Source organism: Vombatus ursinus, unplaced genomic scaffold (genome assembly GCF_900497805.2).
Source record: "Vombatus ursinus unplaced genomic scaffold, bare-nosed wombat genome assembly UNPS02014942.1, whole genome shotgun sequence".
NCBI lineage: Eukaryota > Metazoa > Chordata > Mammalia > Diprotodontia > Vombatidae > Vombatus > Vombatus ursinus.
This window is the reverse complement of record NW_020954720.1, coordinates 10,479,593-10,490,366: the sequence shown is the minus strand read 5'-3', so window position 1 is coordinate 10,490,366 and position 10,774 is coordinate 10,479,593. Positions and strand designations below refer to the sequence as shown.

Below are 10,774 nucleotides of genomic sequence, written 5' to 3'. Positions count from 1 at the left end.
AAACTCTTCCTACTAGGGGCAGGCAAACAGGAAAGGGAAGAAATACTGGCATGCTGTTATTCCATCTGGCACATGGCCAGAAGAAATAAAGTCCAAAAGGTTGCATCTCTTTTATGAGTTATGACCAGTGTCCTATGGGCAAGCAGCATTAGCAATTTAAAAAACTCAATCTACATTGCAAAAATTTCTAAGATGAATGATGAACCCCCAAAAGGTTGAGATAAGTATGAGAAGAATATCCAACCAGCCACCAGCTGACTCTGCCTTCTCTCCATTTCCTCCTAACAACTAACCCCAATATCATTACAGGCTGATTTTTGCTCTAAAATCTCCTCACCCTAACTATCTCCACATAGACCATTCCCACTCCATTTAGCCTCCACATTTATTCCACCAGCAAGAGTTTGTTATACTGGCTTTCAGTATGGTTTTCATAATCATCACTCTCTCTTATCTTGGATTCCTTATCATCCATCTTGGCCTTCCGCATGAACATTTGCATTTCTTTCCTGCTCTTTTCCTTAAAATTGTCAAACTATCCTTTTTGTAGGTTTCATATGGAATTATTACTCTTAATTACCATAAAAAAAACAACTTTTTTTTGGTGGGCAGAGAACAGAAGAGTCAGGACAAATAGGTTAGAAAACTGAATCGGAAAGAAGTTATGTAATTACCCAAGTAAGTATCAGAATCAGAATTCACATTCAAATCACTTTTGACTACAAGTCTAGAACTCCTTTCATGACCCCAACTACCTCCCTCAGATAGTCTTAGATCTTTTTCTTTTTCCTTAGTCCCTCTGACTTTGGTCCTAAGTGAACAAATACTTTTTTCTTATCTTTATTGTCAAGAGCCAACCACCCCTAATCTCAACTAGATTGAATCTTATCAAGGGTTTAGGTTTTCTACTTCAATTTCCAAAGCTATTGAGATTTTCTATCTTTACTTCCTAATCTTCTGCCTGTGGACCTTCATTTCATCTCTGGTTGACCTTCTAAGTGTCCTATTCAGAAGAGGTCTTCCCGAATTATTATACCTGTAGCCTCCTTCATCTTTTTTTGAGATCTTTGGTGCTCTGGTTCTTGTTTTAATTTACATTTGACCCATTCCTTTTAATCCTATTTTATTTGATTTTCTAATGTTTTACCTAGATTGGCATTTGGGCTTGGTCTTTCAAAAAACCGCATAACCTGGAGCTGGCTAGGCATAGGCCACCATGTCACTCCTTGAATTTACTATAGAAGTACCATGGCCATCCACCAAACATAGCACAGCCTCTTTGCTAAGGGGATCTATACTTGGAGTAATGAAGGCATATGTTCAAAGGATACCTCAAATAGTTATTAGCTGTGTGATGCTGAGCAAGTCACTTGACCTCTCTATGCCTCATTTTGCTCATCTATAAAATGAGGGGATTGGATTTGATGGCTTCTGAGGTACCTTCCAGTTCTAAATCTATGTTCCTATGATCTTATTACCTCTCACCATGTTGCTTACAGCAAGATTCTCATGCAATTACACGTCTTTTCCTGTTCAAAGTCTGGAACTCCAGATGTCTTGTTGATTCAACACCATCATTACATGCTCCATCAAGTTCTTGTTTTCATTGTCAGTTCCTATCAAGTCTTCAGCTCATTGGTTTTCCCACTAACTACCTCTGCGACCTTGGACAAGTCATTGAACTTCTCTGGGCCTATGTTTTCTCATACGTGTAATAAGAGGGTTAGTTGAGATTATCACAAAAGTTATTTCCAGGTCTAACATTCTATGACTATGTGCCTGAGAAGGGCTTGAGACAAGAGAGAAATCCTTCACTCAAACCATGAATAGGACTGAAGTGACTAGTTCTACTCTCTTTTCTGCTTAAGATTCCATAATTCATCTTCAGGCCCTCTCCTCTAGGAATCAAGTTATATACAGGACACATTCACAACAGAAAGGTATTTGATACCAAACTTGACGCTAACCCCGGTTCTTTCCACCCCTATTAATAGCAAGGTATTCTTTTTGCAATACGCCTCTAAAGTATTTTCTACTTAACAGTGTCACCTACATACAGAGACTGCACTTGTCTGTTTCTTGCTTTAATACCTATACAATTTTATCCACTTGTTATGTCTTGGGGTTGTTAAGTATGAGGAGAAAGAAGAAAAACTTCTTGATGAAGAGAGAAATAAAAAAAAAGGTATCATATGTGTCCTATGAGAAAACATCTGCCACCATGTCCTAGAAAAGCAAAGAGAGTAAGTAGTCATGTATTGTTCCACTGGATGGGCCTGAGTCAAGCACATTTAGAAGAATACACTTTCTTAGGATGAGGCATGGAGTGATTGATGGCTGATTTAATCTATCTGTCCAGGCATTTTTATGGAACTTTTCACAGTAGTACCAAGTCACTCAGACAGAGACATCAGAATAGGAGGGGCAATCAGACTGAAGGCTTCTAGGCCCCCAAGTAGGAGCTTCAGTTTTGCTTATGAAGTAAAATTTCTTATACTGATTCAAGTCAAGTACCTATTTTTTCCAGACCAGCAAAACTAGGGCCAAAGCAGATAAGAAGTGTCCATCTCAGTTCTGAAGAGAGGCAACAATGCTTCATCGTCTTTCCAAGAAATAAATGACAGAATAAAAATCAATCCCATGTACGGAGTCTACAACTTCAAAGAAGTAGCCAACAAATGGATTAAACAGTCATAACTTATAAATTTCTTGTTGGCTAACTAACCATAACCATTATGGTTTAGTTTTTGCTTTGTTTTTTCTCCTGAAATGTATTTTTTTTTTCCTGGAAAGTCCAATGAAACCTAATAATAAAAGCACTATATTTCTAGTCAGTAGGTCTGAGTTCACATCCTGGTTATGCCATATCCTAGCTATATGGCCTTAGTCAAGTTATTTGCCCCTCATCCCCATACTGAGGGGCCTCATTTTTCTCACCTCCAGTTAAAGTGCAGTGGACTTTATGACCACTGAGGTTCTTATAGCTCTGTAACATTTAAAATTATGAAATCTTTAATAGCATAAGATTGTAATGGTAAATAGTTAATAATAGTTAGCATTTATATGGTGGTACATTAAGGTTTTCAAAGTGCTTTACATATATTATTTCACTGGATCCTCACAATAACCTCACAATAACACAATAAATGTTATTTTTATCCTCATTTTATAGATAAGGAAGTGATGATGAGGGATGCTTAGTGTCAATCAGAGTCACACAGCTAGTTAGGGTCCAAGTCAAAATTGGAACTCAAGTCTTTCTGAGACTTCAGAGTCCATTATGCTATCTACTAAGCCACTTATCAGCCAGAGATTTTCCACAGTCAGAATCCCTTTGAAATCAATGAGAATGCCACATAGGAAAAAGGATGTGATTCCATGGAAGGATTTTCAACTTGGAGAAAATTAAGACATGGGTTCAAATTCCAATTCTCACTCTCATTAGCTATGTGACCATAGACATAGACAACTCATTTCACTTCCCTGAGGTCCAGATTCCTCATCTTAATATGGAGATAATAATAGTACCTGTGTTATAGGCTAAGTATGAGAATCAAATGAGTGGTGGAGAAAGAACTTGGTAAGACTTTTTAAACACCTGCAGTTATTTAAGGGATTTATGAGGATAAAACTTTGGTAAAACATGGGTCTAAAAACATGATTTTATTCTTTAAGAAGAAAATAAGGTTCAGACTCAAAATCTAGCACTCAGATTCTTAAAATATAGCCAATATGAGGGTCACAAATCTTCAGATTCCTTAAGACTCTGGCCAACATGGTGAATCTTTAATAAATCTTGTCTTTGGCTGAAAGAAAAAAATATATAAATAAGAAAAGTACACTAAATGTTCCCTAACAAGCCTCATCAACCTTGGAAGTATTGAAAAATAAAACACCATGCTACTTTTTAAAAACTCATGCAATAGACGGGATCTGTTTTTAATCAATGAAACTACACACACACACACACACACACACACACACACACACACACACGCAATGTGCCAGGCAGTGTACTATTTCAAGGATAAATGAAAGACAAAAGTACAATAGTCTCTGCCTTCACAGGTCTTCCATTTTTCCTTAAGACTGCCTCATTTTCCTTGGGTTTTATACTCTAAAACCCTCACAAAAATTCTTCTGCTATATACTATATTAGGGTATCATTTAATTTAATTCTCGTACTATCCGTTTTCTTCTATTTTAATATTTTTCTTTATTAAGGTTGAAAAGTGGCTAAATTAAGGTTGCATAAATTTATTTTCTTTCATTTTATATATATCTATACATATATATGTATAACATATGTTTTCAACCATATCTTGAGATAATGATATAAGTTGTGTGGCATGTTTAAAGACTAAATTAAAAGAAAGACATCACAAATATAAGATTTTTAGCATCAACATTTCATAATTTGGAGTTGGAATAAGCCTTGAGGTCTAATTCCTCCTCCTATTTTCAAGATGAGAAAACTGAGGCCCAAAGAGGTGATATGACTTGCCCAAGGTTACACAATAAACAAGATATCCAAAATTTGTACAAAGGTCTCTTGATTCCAAATGCAGCTCTCTTTGCTTTATATCATCCAATGTATTTCTATCATTATCATTGTCATTTTTATTATAGTTATTTCCATTTATTTGTATTTTAAGATTATACCTACTAATGCCTGTAGGGTGGAAAATAAGATAGGGAATCTTTGCTCTGAATATCTTTTATTATATTTATAGATAAGCATTAAGAATTTATTAAGACTTTGTAAGATTTACAGTATTTCTGGAAGATTCTTTCATTCATTCACCAAACATTAATTGAACATCTGTGAGTTCTAATGCTAATTTCTATTAGGGAAAAAACCCAAGGGTCCTGTCCTTAGAGTGTTTGCCATCTACTCAAACATTCTGATTCAGAAAGACTTCCAAGGCAATGAACAATATAAGGTTACCCTGTTGCTTCCTCCTTCTCACTATGTTATCATGAATTTCTATCAATTGGTTGACTGATGTGTTGGTCAGTTTTGTAAAAAAAAAAAAAAAATTGATGGATCTCTGGAAGGGGAGAAAGAAGAAGAATATGTTGGAAACCTAGATAATGTAAAAACAAAAGATATCAATAATTGTTTTAGACTTCTATCAGATCAACCTGAATTTAAATTGCGTGATTTTATTCTCTCCTAAACTTGATACAATAGGCTTTAAAGTTTCTCTGTTCCTTTTCTTCTAAGGGCTGATGTTCAGATGAACCTATTGTCCTTTATTTTTTTGGGGGGGTGGGATTAGGCAATCAGGTTAAGTGACTTGCCCAGGGACACACAGTTAGTCAAGTGTCTGAGACCAGATTTGAACTCAGGTCCTCCTGACTCCAGGGCTAGTGCTCTATCTACTGTGCCACCTAGCTGCACACACCTATTATCCTTTTAAAAAAAAATACAAGGACTAGTGTGTTATCTGTTAGACCATTAGAGGACCAAAGATGATGATGATGATGACCATGATGATGATAATTATTATGATGATGACAAGCATTTTATAGTGCTTTAAGGTTTTCAAAGTGCTTTAAAAATATTTCCTCATTTTATCTTTGAAATAACCCTGGGAGGTAGGTGCTATTATTATCCACATTATATGGATAAGGAAAAATAAAACACCTCAGCTCAAATCTCAGCCTAGAAGCATTTCATAGTAATAATATAAATAACACATTTAAATAATAAAAGCTGAAATTGAGATTAGTCTGTTTCTCATAGCATCCCAATTATTCCTCCAAGATAAAAGTGAAAGTAGGCTCTCTAACAAGATGCACATTATTATGAAAAGAACACTTGACCTAGAGTTAGGAGACCTATGTTCAAGTCTTGGCTCTGGCACTTTTCTTTGGGTGACCATGGCCAAGTCATTCCATCCCTCTGAGACTCAGCTTCTTCATCTGTAAAATGAGAATAATAATATAGCACTTTCTGCATAATGCTGTTATAATAAAACACTTTACAAACCTTAAAGCATTGAGCAAAAGATTGCTATTATAATTTGAAGTGCAGTGATAATATGATAGTCCTTCCTAACTGAAACTATTTCTTTGACAAATCTCATAGAACTTCACATTCATTTTTATATATGCACTACATATTTCATTGTTATCCATATGATTTCAAAAAATATTACAAGGAAGGATCCTTTTATGTTGGGAGGATCCATTTTTAAGTTTATGGGAGGATATAGAGAGTCACACTGAATAGCCTAGCATTTAAAGGTTGCAATCAAAAGTGTTACAGGGAATACTCAAATATCTATTCCATTGGAGTATCCATCAATCAATAATCATTTATTAAGTGCCTACAATGTTCCAGGCATTGTGCTGGGTGCTGCGATACAAAGACAAATGTAAAAGTGTCCCTGCCCCTAAGGAGCTTATATTCTGAGACATTTTGTACCTATATTACTATATAAATGTTTTAGTTGTGTGTGCATATGTGTGTGTGTGTGTGTATGTGTGTGTGTGTGTGTAAAAGTTTTGGGAACACAGGATTCCAAGAGGAAGGAGTATTTGCATTCCATGCATTGAAAAAGAGCTGATGCAAAAATGATGAAAACGGGAGATGGAGTACCAAGTATAGAATAATAAGAAGACCAGTTATGCTGAACAGTGTGGTGTGGAAAGAGAATAATATATAATGAAGCTTAAAAGAAAGGTGGAAGTCCTGTCATCAAGAGTTTTAAAAACCAAACAGGAGGAGTTTATATTCTGTTCTAGTGACAATGTGAGTCAGTGGAGTTTATAATTTCAGCTAGACACCGTCACCTCTTGTAAGTTTGTCTTCACCTTTATTAATGAACTCTGCTACATTAAGAGTTATTTTGGATGATAAATATGCATGTTTAAAAGAAAAACAAGACAATGTTTGTGTTAGACCTTGCCTAAACCTTTAAACTCTGCTCTATTGAAGTAAAAGTCTTCAACAATACCATCAGCTGCTCTGTTAACATACAAAGTTATTCCCCTTGTTTTCTAGAATAGTTAGCATTATTTTCTCTCATAGGCAGCCAGAAAGTTTTAGCTCTTCTTTGCATACAAGACACTGGCAACTTGACCTTTTAGTCCATTTCCCAATAAGAGAAGTATTGGCAAAATTTTGGAGAGGTCAATTTTCTAACATTGATGTTGAAAGACCTATATCCACTCTATGATCCTAAACCTTATTTAATGAAAATATACATTTGGATAAGAATAAGATTCTTTCAAATGCTGAATTAATAAGTTCAACATAAATCTGTGTTTTGTAGGCTCAATGTGTTGGTGATTTCTTTGCCTTCACTTAGATATATGCCATAAATTTTACCTTAAAATGTGCAGGTACTCTCTTTTTCATACAAATGAGATCATTATTGATTGGGCAAGGAAATGGATTCCAGACAAGTATTCATTTAAAATCTATTCACTTAGGAAGCTCACAACACTTTCATAACAAAAATAAAAATATTTTAAATGGAAACCTTTAAGTTTCCTCCTTCCTTTATCCCCAGATACTTTCCTGGGAGTCTTTTAAACATAACCACCTAATGGCTGGTCTCACAAAAAAATTCAAGCTGCCCTAGGCCAAAATAATCAATTTTGGAAGTACTAATATCCATTTCCTTGGCATACTTGCTGAATAGAGTTTTTATTGAATCTGGAGCTAAGCTGTTAAGAAAAATTAGTGATATTAACAAATGGACATACTATGCAAAGCAATATGATAGGGTAATCATGTCTCATAACTCAGCAAGCAGGTATGAAAAATGTTTCTTCTCCATTCTTAAAATGACATACACATGACTTAATCTTGAAATTTTCTCTGTATTGATGTAAGGAAATCTCACCATAATTATAGAAAGCCATCACCTATCTATACTATCCTTTCCAGTCCACTCTGGGTTTTAATGGCATCCTTTTTCCCCTATTACTTATAGCATGTGTTAAAAACAAGAAAAAGATTGGTTCAGGTGAAATAAGAGAAATATTCTACCTTTCTTTCTCGCTCATCCCAGCCCTTATTCTGATATTTCATTGTTACAGATAACTTCAATTGAGTTTATTCCTTTAAATTGACACTGGCTATAGGAAAACTCTATTTTTCTATTGGCTATGGGAAAACACCTAACTGGCAACAATAATATTTAAATATTTACTGTATGCAATGATGTGCCAGGCACCATTCAAAGCATGTTGTTCTATTGATTCAGATTAATAAACATTTATTAAGTGCCTACTAAATCCAAATCATTGTTTTGGATTCTAGAGATAAAAATAAAATCATCATAATAACTGACATTTATAATGCCTTTATAATGTCTTAAGAATTAACTTCTGTCATAGTAAACTTAGAAAGAATATAAATATTATCACCCTCATTTTACAGATGTGAAAATTAAATCTTAGAGAACTGATTAGCCCATAGGTCTACAATTAATTCACATAAGAGCTAGGATTCGGACCAGCTTTCTTGTGTCTAAGATCAGTGTTATTTTCAGTCCCTGCCCTCAAGGAACTTGTAGTATAATGAGGATTGGAGTTATGAAATAAAATTTGTACACAAAATAACAGAAATACAAGCCATGATAAGTATAAAGGAGAGATACAAAAAGTTTCTGGAAATGTTTTATCAAAGAGAGGTAATTTTCTGGTGGAGGCATCAGAGAAAGCTTCTTGGAGTAAGCAATGCTATTTTACATTAACCTTGAAGGAAAGGAGGTTTTTCAACAGGTAGAGATAAGGATAAGAGGAGTCTATTGTAGGAATGGGGAAATATGAACTATGGGGTAGGGATGGCAGAAATCAGTTAATAGCGAACATTTAATAGTGCTAATAACAAGCCAGCTGCTATGTTAAGTTCTAGCGAATACCAGAAGAGAAGGAAAGTAAATCACCCCCAGTTTGGCTAACGTATGTCATGGGTGCCATGGAGTAATGTGAGAAAAGTCTAGAAAATTAGCTTGAAATTATATCAGAGAAGATTTTGAATATCACAGTAAGAAGTTTATAATTTATTGAGTAGGCAACGGGGAACAATTCAAAATTTTAATAGAGGCAGAATGTGACCAGCGATTCATTAAAATTATTATTTGGGCAATAGTATGAAAGATGGATGCACATGGGAAGAAAGTAGGGGCTCCAGTGCCAATATTTTCAGATCAAGAGACTGTTAGCATAAGGACAAGTCAAGTCCTTGTCCTATGTTGTAAATATCATGAAGGACCTCACTGGGAAAGGAATGGAACAAGCATTTGTTCAGTGTCTGTTATGTGCCAGACAATATACTAATAATAATCACTTTATAAATATTAAGTCACTAAAGAGAAAATCATAATTCATTGCAGAAATAATTCTCCCTAAGATAAAAAAAGATGGGAAAAGTCAATGTTTGAGGAATTTTGGAAAGATGGGCACTGAAGCCAGTCCTGGTGGAAACTTGAATCAATCTAATCATTCTGGAAAGCAATTTGAAATTATGCAAAAAGAGTGACTGATATGTCTAAACTCCAGGTATCCAACTGCCCAAAGAGATAGATAGATAGACACATAGATAGATACATACATATATGTGTGTGTGTATGTGTGTGTATGTGTATAAAATGTGTATATGCATATACACACACAGTTTTTGTGGTAATCAAGGACAAGAAATAAAGTAGATGCCTTTCAACTGGGGAATGGCTAAACAAATTATAGTATATCAATGTAATCTAATATGACAGTGTTATAGGAAATTATGCATATGATGGAAACAGAGAAGCATGGGAAGATTTATATAAACTAATACAAAATGAGGAAAGCACAAGCAAGAATAAAATATGCATAATGACTATAGCATTTTACAAAAGGCAGCCAAGGCTCAGAGAAGTTATATATGTGTTTGAATAGTTGATGTCAGATGTGGGATTCAAAATCAGGTCTTCTATATTCAAAGTTCAGCACCCTGTTCATTGTGCTGTACTACTCAGGAGCAAGTAGCCAACAGCCTCTATTTCTGATATGACCAATTATTTCAATTTAATTTAATAAATATTTATTAAATATCTGCTGTAAGCAAAATGCTATGCTATGTTCCAGAGATACCAAAATAAAAATGAAATCATTTGCAACTTTAAGAATATTATGGGGCTTCTTTTTGGTCCCAGCAGCAGGAGGAAGGTGACTAAGGGGACATCTCTGTTTGGTAAGCGCCAGAATAAGACACACACTTTGTGCCGTCGTTCTGGTTCTTAGGCATACCATGTTCAGAAGTCAACATGTGGCAAATGTGGATATTCTCCTAAATGCAAGAGAAAGTATAATTGGAGCGCACAGGCTAAGCAATGCAACACCACTGGTACTGGTCGAATGAGGCACCTAAAAATTGTCTATCGCTGATTCAGGAATGGATTCTGTGAAGGAACAGCACTTAAACCCAAGAAAGCAGCTGTTGCAGCATCTAGTTCATCTTGAGGATTCAACTGTTTGTTAAAATAAATGTCCTGAATAAAAAAAAAATAATATTATGGGAAGAATTCTATTTGAGGACACATGTAGCCAGGTATGTACAGAGTAATTTCAAGAGAGACAGCAGCAACTGGGAAGATCAGGAAAGGACTTGTATATAGAAAGTTACATTTGAATGTTCTTTGAAAAAAGCAAAGAATGCTAAGGCACAGACATGCAAAGAATGCCCATTCTAGACATGGAGTTCACCTGTTCAAGAGTCTAGCATCAAGGAATGGAATAATATATACAAAGAAAAGCTTGCAGGCCAGTATGA

General features: G+C 35.1%; 1 pseudogene; it reads left to right on the top strand.

Moving 5' to 3' along the window:
- Window positions 1-10,134: 10,134 nt before the first annotated feature.
- On the top strand, window positions 10,135-10,499 carry LOC114029895 (annotated as a pseudogene).
- The last annotated feature ends 275 nt before the right edge of the window (window positions 10,500-10,774 follow it).